This window comes from Fringilla coelebs (genome assembly GCF_963513975.1).
Source record: "Fringilla coelebs genome assembly, chromosome: 7".
Classification (NCBI taxonomy): Eukaryota; Metazoa; Chordata; class Aves; order Passeriformes; family Fringillidae; genus Fringilla; species Fringilla coelebs.
In genome coordinates, this window is record NC_140035.1 from 37,352,683 (window position 1) to 37,365,891 (window position 13,209).

The following is a 13,209-nucleotide window of genomic DNA, read 5'->3' on the forward strand; positions in this document are numbered from 1 at the left end:
CCCAGCACTATGCTGTGGGTCTGCTGGCCAGGTGAGACCCCCTTCTCCCCACTGCCCTCAGCATTTGTGCTCTGTGCCCCACACAGTCCCTGTGGTCATGGGCCAGAGGGCCTCATCCCTGAGGGATGGCCGAGGAGACTGGTAAAAGGCTGCGAGAGGAGGGGGCCCAGAAGGGGCCACCTTCCACAGCGCTCACATCCCCTCCAGGGATTCTGGGGAAAGACCAGACCACTGTGATTCAGTCCTGGGAGAGGTTTGCCTCCCCACCTCAGGATCTTGGTGTCTTTTTCCCACTGCCAGGGAGATGCACCACAACTTGATCCCACTGTGTTCTCGCATCGCACTCCACTTGCTCCGGCTGCTCAGCAGGAAGGACCCATTCTGGGATCTGCCCTTCCTGGCATTCCTTGTGGAGGTGAGCCTCAAGGCCAGCGCTGCCTCGCTGAGCTGCCTCCCAGCTCTCTGCCCTCTCGTAGCCACAGCTGCCAGGACGGTGCCCACGCCCTGTGCTGCTGCCTGGGCCCAGCCCTGTGCGGTTCCGGGCTCCTGCCGGCCGGGTCCCCTGTCACTGCCCTGTGCCTTTCAGGTCCTCGAATGTCTGGACTTGACTAAATGCAGTGGCAGCACCCTGATGATCATGTCAAGGTACCTGCAGAGTGAATGCAGGCAGAGGCGTCGCATGGCGCTCAGGGGCCTCGTGGAGCTCAGCAAGGATCTCTTGATGGTGAGAAGGGGGCAGCGGCTGAAGCTGCGCTGAGGAAAGCAGCCCCTTGGGCTGGCAGGGCTCCAGGAGCTGAGGCAGCTGCTCCCAGCTCTCCTGCCTCACCTGCCCCAGTGCTCTGGGTCGGGCCTTTGGCCTCTGGGCCCTGCAGCAGCAGGGTGGGGTTGCAGTGCCAGGGCGGTGTTGGCACTGCAGCCCTCCACGGCTTCCCAGCACAGCCTTGTCTTCCACACAGGCCAGGAGAATGTGCTATCTGTCTCCAAGCCTTCTGGATCTGCTTGATGATGCAGATGGAGAGGTGATCAGCATGTCCCTCTCTGTGTTCACAAATGTGCTCCTTCATAAAGACATCCTGGTATCCAGCACCACTGCCCCAAAGCTGGCTGAGGCACTCCTGCTGCTCTTTGACCACGTAAGGTTCCGCATCCTGAGCCACAGGCATCGGGTGCTTCCCCAGCGCTTGGTGCCCTCTGGATTTTCAGGCCTTTATCCAGGTGGCCTGTAGTAGTTCATATAGGTCTTTTTCTTTCCTCTAGGAGAACAGCCTTGTGCAGGTCCTCTCCATTCAGCTCTTCTGTAAGGTGATGGAATTGGTAGTGGATGAGGGACAAAAGTTCCTGAAGGCATTTGTGAATGACAGCCTGTACCCACTTTCAATCTACTGTCACGATGTGAATTGGCATGTGGCAGAGGTGAGGTTTTGCGTGATAATGCTGGAAATCTGAGAGGTGGCTTGGCTGCCTCCATCCCTGCTGCTTCTCAGGCGGCAGCCTGCTCCAGGCCTTGGCACAGATATGTGGGTCCTGCGCCCTGGGCTGTGGGGCCATCTCTGGGTCTCTGCTGCTCTCCAGGCCTCTCGGGAAACACTGCTTCGTGCAGCTCAGTTCCTGAAGAGGAGAGATCTTGAACAGCTGCTGAAGAAGCAGCCGCCCTTGAGTGTGGATGAGTGCCTGGTAAGGAGGGCCTGCAAGCCCCGGGCTCAGCCTGGAGAAGCCCCCGAGGGCGGTGCTCAGTGTGCAGGGCTGGCAGCCGTGCCCCTGCCCGCTGCTGCACCCAGAGGCCGTGCGGGCTCTTCCCCAGGCTCCCGTGGGTCCGAGCCGGGTGCCCACGGAGCCCCGGCCCGAACAATTTCAACCCATCCTGCTCTAACCTTGAAACTCATGCTAAGTTAGCTGGAAGAGCTGAAGAAATCGGGTCCTTTTCTGAATCTGGTGAACCAGTGTCCCAAGAACAGCACCAGGAGACACTGAAATGGACATCATTCCCATTGCCACTGCCACTCTAGGCACATTTGATTGGTACAGCTGAGCCTGTGAGACGCTTGCATGGCTTCAGCCCTCTCCCTGCCTGTAGATAGCTCCCTGCCTCCAGCCCTCAGACTCTGTCCATCCACTTTTTTCCTGCCATTCTGCCTCCATTTTTACAGCTCCATCTCACCAGCCCTCAGACCATGCCCCTTCCTATGTTTTCCTTCCACTCTTCCTTTTGACAGCCCCATCTCTCAAGCCTTCAGACCCTAGCCATTCAGTTTTTCCCTTCCATATCACCCCTTTTTTTTGCCTTCCATTAATAAACAGTTTGGCTTCTTCACTTTGCTTGCATCTCTGTGGAGCTGAAGCAAATCCTGGGCCCTGGCACACACTGCTGCCGTTCTCTTCCACGCTGTGTTTTGTGCACAGACACGGAGGAACAAGGGCAGGTCAGGCTGGGAAGGTGCCCGTGCTGAAGGTGCAGTTCCACAGCACTGTGCAGTTCCAGATCTTGCTGAGCACACGAAGGCCAGCAGTGACACGAGGAGCCTGTGCGTCAGGACCAGAGTCCTGTCTAAGGCCCTGCCATATCTGGTCCGCAGTTGTGCACATCCACAAGATAGTGGAGAGCAGGCAATGAAGGAAACCTTCTGGATTAACTGGTGGGAATTTGACCCTTAAGATAGTCAATGGATTGGTCAATCGATGGGAAGTGAGCCTGTGAAAGAGGAACAGTGCACATGGGGCTGTGTTTGGCATGGAGGTGGTATCACAAGTCATTGCGGCCCCATCTCATGCACTGGCCAATTGTGGGATGGTGTTGTAACTGGAAAAACTCCACTCCAGAGGAGGAGATGCAGGCCTGGTTTTGGCATGGAGGGACACAGAGGACAAAATGCCTGTGCTTTTGATGCAGGGGATGCCCTGAATGTGGGTGGCCTGCCTGTCCCTCCCACTGGAGCTTGGATACCCTGAGAGGAGCCCAGTGCTCCTTGCTCCTCTCTGCTGACACGTGAGCGTGCCTTTGTCTGGTTTTGGGATGGCCCTGGCTGTGTCAGGGGTGCCACGTGGACACGAGACAGCCGGTCCTGTCCCGCTGGGTCCCAGCAGTGCCTCGCAGCAGCCCGGCATCCCTGTCAGGATGCTGGCCAAGAGAGGAAGATGAGGCAGCTGATTTTAAGTTTTGCAGGTGTCTACAGGTCAAGGCCAACGGTGTTCCCTCCCTATACAGGCGTCCTGAGGTGTCTCCCTAATTCAAAGAAATCCGCAGACAACTGCATTGTCCGCCAAAAGCCCTTTTATTGAGCTGATGGGAGGGCAGGGGTCTGCACCCCACTAAAATCCTCTGCCACGTGTAAATTTCAGTGGGTTGATGTAGGAATTGTATCAAAAATAGCATCCATCTTTGCCCTGCTGAGGCAGGGGGTAGAAATACATGGAGTCAGATTCCTGTACTTGAAGCTAATGTCCAGGCACTGGCCAGGAGAGGTCTTGAAACACTAAAGCAGCACTTCTTCCTCCTGGCTTCCCTGCTCAGGGCTGATTCCCTACTTGCCCTTAGTGTTTCTGGCAGCCTATGGCTAGAGCTTTTAGTCAAGTCACTCTCATGTCAAGCTAGGCCAGCCAGGTTTTTCTTAGGCTGACTGGTGCAAAGTGCTTATCTATGTCTGCACTAAGTACTCGCTTACTTATGTGAATTGCTTGTGCTTATGTCAAACAAAGGCCTTGTTTCATTGCCAAAGGTGCCTGAGGTGGCACCAGCTGCTTTCCTGTGGAATGTTCTACCTCCCCCAAGAGTAAAGAGGGAGCTGGAGAAAGAGCTTGCCAGGCTGCTCTGGATCCTTTACCAGCAGCCCTGGTTGAGTGGGGAAGTGCGAGCTGAGCGCAGATGTGCCAGTGGAAGAGCCGAGCTCAGGAAGGCTCGCTGGGAAGGATGATCCAGGGAGCACAGGCCTGGCAGCCTGAGCTTGCTGCCGGGGAAGGCCTGGGAGCAGATCCTCCTGAGTGCCATCCCACGGCACGTGCAGGGAACCAGGGGGTCTGCTGGAGGGTGGGAAAGTTCTGCAGAGGGACAGGGAGAGCTGGGGGTCCTGGCGGGGTGTTGAGGGCTTCTGTGTAGGAGTTTGGGGAGGTTGGTGTTGGTGGGGTGTTGGGGAATGAATTGTCTGGAAGGTGAGAGGCCTGGACTGGAATTTGAGTCAGTTGAAGGCAGCATCTGTGCTTTGGCACCGCTTTGGTTATGGAGGCCAGAAAGAATATCTGTGACTTTTCCTCTTTGCGGTACAGATTCTCCTGTAGGCAACAAGAGGGGGGAGGTGTACATTATTGGTCTCCTAGTTATCTGTACCAGGGGAAGGATTATCTCTTTCGTCATGTACTCATTTGTTTGGGCTACTTTTGTAACAGTGAGTGGACTTTGATTTCTTGACAGCTTTTATTCTTTAAGAGAATTAGGATATTATCATCCTTTCCTTGAAATGCTCTAAAAGTCGTCCTAATGTTTTAAAAGTCAAAGAATGGCCTTCTTTTTGCCTCTGTGTAATGTTATGTTTTGCAAAGTGACTTTCAGTTGATGATGATAAGGCAAATGAATTGCTGCTGGGAGGTGAAAAGCAAGTTTCTAACTGTCATGTTCTCAGGCCATCCCAATTATTTTGGGAAGTCTGAAATTTTGAAACTTGAGATGAGCAATGGGAGGTAAAGCTCTGCTGAAGTGAGGATTCTTTAATGCCAGATTCTTCTCTGGCTTCACAGTAAAGTGCCTTTGTGCTGAAAGAAATCATTTAAAGGAGAAAATCATTCCAGCATGGAGTAAGAGCTTCTGACAGAGACCAAGTGTTGCCAGCAGTTGCTCAAGGTGCTCCTGCCATCAGCCCCTGCAGGAAGGAGCACAGCCCCCAATACGCGTGGGCTTTGGCTCCCTCTGGCACAGAAGCCCCCTGGGGGCACAGGTCTGTGGGGCAGGAGACGGGCACCAGCGCTGCCAGGGCTCAGGGGCTGGCAGGTCTGCTTGGGCGGGGACTCTGCCACACCTGCTGATGGCAGCGCTGCCCGGGCCCCAGGGCTCAGAGCAGCATTCGTGCCCGGGCCCACCCGTTCCTTGTGGCTGTCACACCCGCGGGTTTAGGATGGCCACCGGCCGGGACGTGTCCCACGGAGGCCGTGCCAGCTTCCCTGGAAGGCCCTGTGCCCTTCCCAGCGCGGCTGCGTCGGCAGCCCTGGGGGCTCCTTCTGCTGCCCTGAGCCCGCAGAGCAGGGCAGCGTTTGCTGATGCTCTGAGCCCTTCCCGTGGGGCTGGCTTAGACACCTGGGGCCAGGGATTCCTTCCAGCCTGGGCCACTTTGGGTGGGCTGGGGGCGGCCCCAGGGCAGCCAGCAGCGTGTGCAAGGGCCCTTTGTGACACGGTGCAGCACGCTCACAGTGGTATGGAAGGGGACAGGGTGTCCAAGGGCCCTTTGTGACACCTGGTGACATAGGAGCTGGCGGTGACAAGAGCACATCAGAGTGCTCGGAGCATGGGACGGGACAGGACGGGACAGAGCGGTGCCGTGAGGAGCCCCCGCTCAGCGCGCTCGTCGTGTCCCACCCAGAGCTTTTCCGAAGTGTTGATCCTGCAGCTGAGCTTGAGGCCAGACCACAAGACTTGCTGACCTGTGGTCTCCCTGAGGCTTCCCTTTTGCAGGCCCCCTCGAGGCCAGACCACAATCCTTCACAGGATTGTTCCTGCCACATCTGTCCTTGTGGCAGGAGCCGTTGAGAATGAGTGCAGGACTTGGTGACTTGGAGCTTTTCCAAGGCATCTCTCCTGCATATAGCCACAATTCCAGTGAGAGACATTGAGCAGAGACCTCCGAGAGAGCCGGAGATGGCCTGGGTGGAGGAGGAGGAAGAAGGCCCTGGAGCTACACCAGCACAGGAGTCTGAAGAAGTGGTGCGGATCTATCCACAGCAGGAGGGTGAGTGGCAGAGCCCAGCTGCGGGACTGTTGCTTGCAGCAGCTCGGCCCCATGCCATGCCATGCCATGCCATGCTATGCCATGCCGTGCCGTGCCGTGCCGTGCCATGCCATGCCATGCCATGCCATGCCGTGCCGTGCCATGCCATGCCATGCCATGCCATGCCATGCCATGCCATGCCATGCCATGCCATGCCATCCCCTGGGGACATGCCCACGGACAGGACAGAAGAGTGGCTGGGCAGACACCCTGCAACGGCCGTGGTCCATCCCCTGGGGCATCCCGGCGCTCTCCGTGCCTGGGGAGCGCAGGGCTGGGCTGTGTTCTCCGGCCTCTCCCACAGCCCCTCAGCTCTGGCTGCGCTCTCTCTTTGCCAGATGCAGCCCTGGAGCGCACACAAGAGCAGCAATCCAGCCTTGGCCGCTTCCGCAGAACAGCGCAGGTACCTGCAGCCACCCCCAGCTGGGCTGGGCCTGCTGTCCCTGCTCAGCTGAGCACTGTGTGTGGAGCAGTCCATGCAACATCCCCGGCTTCCTGCCCTTCTCCTACAGTTTGTCTGCAAATTCCTGAAGATCATTCGGCAGGAAGAGACCAGGGCCATGTGCATGGGACTTAGGGCATATTCAGAGGTCCTCAAAGACGAGACCAGCGCTGCCCTCTTGTCTATGCTTGCAGAGGAAGTTTTTTACCATCCAAAGCAAGTAAGCAGCATGTGGCCAGGGTTTGATCCTCCCAGGAATTGCTTGGCCTCCCAAGCCACGCCTGCGTGTCCCTGAGAGCCTTTGAAGCCACATGGCAGTGTGGTGGGAAGGGAAGCACTTCTCTGGGGAAGCTGGGAGCGTTGCTCCCTCTGGCAGTTTCCAAGTCTCCCTGTGCCTTCTCCAGGTGCCCGCCATGGTGAGGTACATGCACCGATGGCTCATGGCCAATGATTGTGCCGAGCACAGGCTGGACAAGCCCCTGCTCAATCTTACTGAAGCACAGCCAAAAGATGCAGTGATGACACTCCTGCGAGTGTCCCCATCCTGTGACAGGTATGGGGCCCACCTGCCCAGAGGGCTCAGGGCTCCCCAGCCCATCACCCTGTACAGCCTGGCCCAGGTGTCTGACCAACAGAGAGTTCCTGGGCCCTCTGGCTGCTCCCCTTTGCCAGCGCTGGCACTTCAGCCCCTGAGCCTGCTGCCATGCTCCCTCCCTGCCCCTCAGGGCTCTGTCCCCACAGGGCTGGGCTGCCTGGGTGCTGCTGGCGCAGGGCAGTGGGCACAGGCAGAGCTGGCAGCCAGCTCAGCTTCTCCCGGTGCTGTGTCTGAGACCCCATCAAACAGAGCTCTAACCCCACAGAGCTGCCATGGCCATGTGGAAGACCATCATGGGCTCAGCCAGGACTGCAGAGCTGGTACAGCTGACACTCCTGGATGTGCTGGGGAGCTGGCCAGAGCACAGAACATGCACCTCGGATGGGGACAAAACGGGTGTCTTTGCCCTGGCTGTGAGTTTCTGTAACTGGCCTTTGCTGGCTCCAAGGCTACCTCTCCAGCAGCTCTCCTTCCTCCTTCCCCCACTGCATCTCCCTGCCTCAGGCGCTGGCCTGAAACCTGGCCCAGGGGCAGCTTCAGGCCCACCAGGCCCCGTGCTCCCCCTGCGTCTCTCCGGGCCTCTCCCTGCCAAGCTCAGGCTCTGCCACACGGACGCCTCGGCACTGAGCGCTGTCTCAGGGGGGCTTTGTCCTTTGCAGGCGACTGTGGTGATGTGGAAGATCCTCCAGAAGCCCTGTGTCCCACGTGTAGTGATGGTGTATTTCCCCCACCTATTTGTGCACCTGCTCTTCCAAGTGCTCTTCAGCACAGAAGAGATGCCAAAGAAGGTGGATACCTTCTGGAAGGGATGCCAGGAAGAGCACGGCCTTGCCACCAGCCCCAACAGGTGCTCCATCCCAGTCCTCCTGTGCCTGCCACGTGGCCTGGAAGGAGCCAGTGCTGCCAGCGTGACCTGGGCTTTGCACTGCACACAGGTTTGCAGTGCGGACCCTGAAGTCCCTGCTTTGCCTTCTGCGCTGTGAGGGTGTGGTGGTGGCAATGGAACGCAGGTGTGGCTGGGACACGCTGCTCTCTCTTGACTCCTGCCACTATGCCGTGGGTCTGCTGGCCAGGTGAGCCCCCCTTCTCCTGGCTGCCTCTGAAATTTGTGCTCAGTGCCCAGGTGCCCCACACTGTACCCCTGGTTGTGGCCCAGAGGGCCTTGTCACTGAGGGATGGCCAAGCACACTGGAAAAGGCTGGGAGAAGAGTGTGGCTAAAAGGAGCCGCCTCCAAAATAGCCCAGGTGCACTTGCAGGAGTCTGAAGAAAGACCTGACCAGTGTGAGTCAGTCCTGGGAAACATTTGTCCACCTGGCTCACAAATATAAGTCTTGCTTATATTTTCTCCTGCCAGGGAGATGTCCTGTGTCTCCGTACCCTCCTGTTCCCAGATTCTTCGCTACCTGCTCCGGCTGCTCAGCAGGGAGAAGCTATACTGGGATCTGCCCGCCCTGGCATTCTTTGTGGAGGTGAGCCTCAAGGCCAGCGCTGCCTCGCTGAGCTGCCTCCCAGCTCTCTGCCCTATCGTAGCCACAGTTGCCAGGACGGTGCCCGTGCCCTGTGCTGCTGCCTGAGCCCAGCCCTGTGCGGTTCCGGACTCCTGCCGGCCGGGTCCCCTGTCACTGCCCTGTGCCTTTCAGATCCTCGAGTGCCTGGAGTTGAGTGATCGCGATGCTGACAAAGTCCTGCAGATCTTCTCAAGGTACCTGCAGAGCGAGTGGAGGGAGAGGCGTCGCCTGGCAGTAAAGGCCCTTCTCAAGCTCACTGATGATCCTTGGATGGTGAGAAGGGGGCAGCGGCTGAAGGGCACTGGGGAACGCAGTCGCTGGGCCTTGCCTGGGCTTCGGGCACTGGGGCAGCTGCTCCCAGCTGTCCTGCCTCCCGCTTCAGCTGCCCGAGTGCTTCGGGACAGGCCTTTGGCCCCTGGGCCCTGCGGCACCAGGGTGCTGTTTCATAAACTTGTGTTCCACACAGACCAAAAAAATGTGGAGCCTAACTGAAAGACTTGTGGAGCTCCTGGGGGATGCAGACGGAGAGATAGTCAAGATAACAGTCATGGTACTCAGCTTTATAATCTTGGAGGAAACAACGCCAATACCCAGCCCCATCGCCCAGCAGCTGGCTGAGGCGCTCCTGCCACTCTTTGACTATGTAAGGCTCTGTGCCCCCAGCCACAGCCACTGGGTGCTGCCTGGACACTTGGTGCCCTGTGGATTTGCAGGCCTGCACCCAGCTGAGCCCCTCGCAGCCCATGCTGAGGTCTTCTTTTCTTCTCTTCATACAGAATAATACCCAGGTGCAGCAGCTCTCCATATCGCTCTTCCAAACATTGCTTGCTCTTCGACTGGTAAAGAAAACAAAGGCCATGAAGACACAAGTGCGACACAGCCTGCTCCCACTTTTCTTTCACTGCTATGATGAGAATCGGCGTGTGGCACAGGTGAGGACTCGTGGGCTGCTGGTGTGCCCCTGGGAGGGGGCTGGGCTGCCTCCTGCCCTGGTCACCTCCCGGAATGCAGCCTCCTCCAGGCTGTGGCACAGGGACATGGGCCCTGTGCTGTGTGGCCATCCATGGGTCTTTGCTGCTCTCCAGGCTTCTCAGGAAACGCTACATTGTGTGGTCAAGTTCCTGAAGATGAAAGATCTGGAAAAACTGGTGAAGAAGGAGAAATACTGGATTTTCACCAACTGCCTAGTAAGGACAGTCTGCTACCCCAGCCTCAGCCTGGAGAAGGCCCCTGAGCGCGGTGCTCAGCATGCAGGGCTGGCAGCCGTGCCCCTGCCCGCTGATTCACCCAGAGGCCGCGTGGGCTCTTCTCCAGGCTCCCGTGGGCCCGAGCCGGGTGCCCACGGAGCTCCGGCACAGCGGGGCTGCGGGGCGGGCCGGCTCCGTGGCTCCCCGGGCAGCAGCCGGCCCTCTGCGCCCTCCCCTCGGGAGCCCGGCGCCAGCGGCTGCTGGCCGCGCCTCAGGGCTGCGCGGGCAGGGGAGGCCGGGGCTGGGCGCAGGCAGCGCCCACCGAGGGGCTGAGCCCGCGCCAACCCTTCCCTCCTGCCGCTCTCTCCAGCTGGAAGAGGACAGGAGCAGAGCGGCCGAGCACCTGCGCCGGGCCCTGCGCTACCTGGAGAGCCCACAGGAGTCCCTGCGAGAGGCGGCCATCAGGTTCATGGGTGAGCCACGAGCCCGGGCTCCCTCCCCGGCCCGCCGCAGCTCGGCCCCAGCCCCGCCTGCTGGCCCGGCAGCGCCAGCCGGGCCCGGCGCCGTGGAGCCCCGCCTGGGCCGGGCAGCCGTGCCCTGGGGCGGCAGCGTGCGGCAAGGGCCCGGGCTGAGCCCTGCCGGGCCAGCGGGCCGTGTGGCCACAGCGCCGGCAGTGCCGCGGGCAGGGAGCTGTGCCGCTGGGGCCGTGACAGGCTCTGTGTTCACAGGCATCGCCGGGCGGAGCTTGAGAGGGAAGCGGCAAGAGCTCGACCTTATCTACAGTGGTGAGTGAGGGCAGCGGGCTGAGCGTGGGGGCCGGCTGGCGGGAGAGCTGCAAGCTCTGCCCCGGCTGTGTTTAGCTCTGCTCCCAGTGCGGACGAGGGCTTGCCTGGGCAGAGGACACTGAGATTTCAGGGCCACGTGTGCCATTTGTGACCAGAAACTTCGGGCTCATCCCCTTGATCCCTCCTCCGTCCTGGGCATGGCTAGTGTGGGCTGAGATGGGCCTGGCCAGGGACTCTCCTCGGCTCCCTGACGATCCAGCGTCTGACCGTGGCTCTGTTCCTCTCTCTTGAAGCCCTGGAAGAAATGGCAAAAGATATCAGCCCTTCTGTCAGAAGCCTGGCAATTGAAACTTGGCATATGCTCAGGGCAGTAGACAGACCTCGATATTCCACCTTCGAGAACATGGAAGATCGGCTCCTCAGGGCGTGGAAGAGATTTCTTCGTGTGTCAGGGCTTGGCCGCCTGTGCTGCTGGAGCTCTGTCTACAGCTGATGCCAGAGACTCTGCCTGCTGGTGCCACCTGAGCCAGCAGGGACTTTAGGATTGTTCCAGACTGTTCTTTTTTTCCTTCTGTTTTTCTTTAGGAAATAAATGTAGGACGTGTTAGAATACACAGACACCCAAGATCTTTCTTTTGCTGCCCAGGACCTGCACGGCATAGGAGAAGAGGGGAAAAGGCTGCTTGTGCTCCGCCAACTGCCCAGGTGTGCCGCACTGCAGGAAAAACGGCCAGAAGCCCCTTGGCCTTTGGTGCTTCTGCTGCAGCCTTTGTGCTGCCGACAGAGCGGCTGGGCAGGGGCTGGAGCTGCGGGGATTCCAGCCAGAGCAGTGCCCGCAGATGGCCAAAAGCTTCATGCCAGGCAGGAAGCGCCACCCGTGTCCTCCTGCCCGTGAGCTGCTGGCTGCCTTGCTGAGGGCTCCCAGGGGCCTCTGGATGGGGCTCCTCCGGAGCTGCTGTGGGGCTGCGGCGCTGCTGCCGGGCAGCTGGGCCGGCCTGGGGGCCACCCCGAGGGGCTGGGGCACTGGGAAGCCCTGAGCAATTGGCTGTCAGAGGCCACAAGCAGCCCCCTGGCAGTTGCCTTGTTCCTGACAGCCGGCTGTTCTGGCGCTTCCTAAGGAGGCGGTTGCAGGGACCCCTGTAACGAGGTGTGGAACCCTGGTCCCGGCCTTTCAGGGCTGTGAGGCACGGAGTTGTGGGGCTGCGCCTGTGCCCTCCCTGTGCTCCAGAGTGGAGCCCTCGGCCCCTCAGCCCTAGGCATGGAGCTCCACTGCCTGCTTGCCGAGTCTTGTTCCTGTTGCCGTGGGGGAGGCCGAGCTCTGTGGCTTTAGGCAGCATTGAGCCAGAAGAGCAGCAGCTTTGAGCCCAGAGTGGGCCACAGAAAGGCCCTCTGGACAAAGGGCATTCCTGGCATTCCCAGGGCAGGGAAACACAAGAGTGTGGCGGGCACCTTCAAGGTGCTATGCTGGCTTTGCACTGGGCCACCTCCCTGTGTGTGCAGGGCTGGCTCTTTGCTTTGCTGTCCTCAGCCTTTTGCCATCGTGCTGCTTTGGCTGCCTGCAGAGAGGGACAGCCCTATAAGGAGGGTGAAAGGCTCTGTCTCCAACATCTCAAGGGGAAATGGAGCTCTCTGGGCCCTCAGCCCACGCTGTAAGCAGAGCAGAGCCTTTTCCCCAGCCCTCATGGCTTTCTGCCTGTTGCCTGCCCCTGGCCACCATGACCCACTGCACTCGCTCTGAGTCACCTACAGGATGGCTGGTGCCTCTTGATCTGCTGACGGGACGTGAGGGTCACTGAGGGAAAGGTGGGTGTCCCAATGCTGAGGGCACACGTGGGTCACTGAGCAGACTTGAGGCTTCCCCAGCAGGTTGCAGGTGCCTTATGTGTCACTGAAGGGAAGGCAGATGTCCCGTGTGTGGCCGAGGTGTCAAGACGGTCACTGAAGGGCCTGCAGGTGCCCTGCATGCCACTGAGGGCCCTGAGAGTCCCTGAGGGGAGGCGGGTGTCTGTCTGTCCCTCAGGGTCCGTCGGTGTCACTGAGGGAACGTGAGCGTCACCGGAGGGGCACACGGGCACGCCGCGTGTCGCTGGGCGCACATGCCGCCGGCTGAAGGGACGCCAGGGCCGCTGAGGGGCCGTGGGCTCGCCCTGAGGGACACGGCCGGGCCGGGCCGGGCCGGGCCCCGCTGCGCCGCCGCCGCCCGCTCCCCGCCGCAGGGAGCGTTTCCCGCCCAGCGCGGGCGGCCCCGCCCCGCCGGGCCCCTCAGCCGCGGGCGGCAACTCCGACCCGCTGTGGCCGCCCCTCGGGGCCGGGCGCCGGGCGGCTGCCAGAAGCCGTGGGGAGCTGCCCTGGGGCTGCCCTGCGCTCATACACACCGAGGAGGATGGGGCAGGGTCGGCTCAGGAGCAGGGAGTGTTTCACTTTGCGAGGGGTAAAGCTGCAGGAGCTGAGAGCCAGAGACCTTCATAGCACAGGAGTGCTGGAATTACCTGGTGTCACCTGTAGGGCACAGAATGGACATTTGGGCTTTAAAGTGCAGGTAAGCACACTGGCCTGTGAGAATAATGAAAGCGGAGGTCATCTGTCAAGTACATGTAGTGGATATTTGAGAATGAAGATTTGAGGTGATCTCTAGGGGACAAAATGACTTTTGAGGAAAAGTCTGAGTAATTTCTAGAGATCATTTTGTGACAAAACCTGAGGTAAATGATATGGCAAAGACACA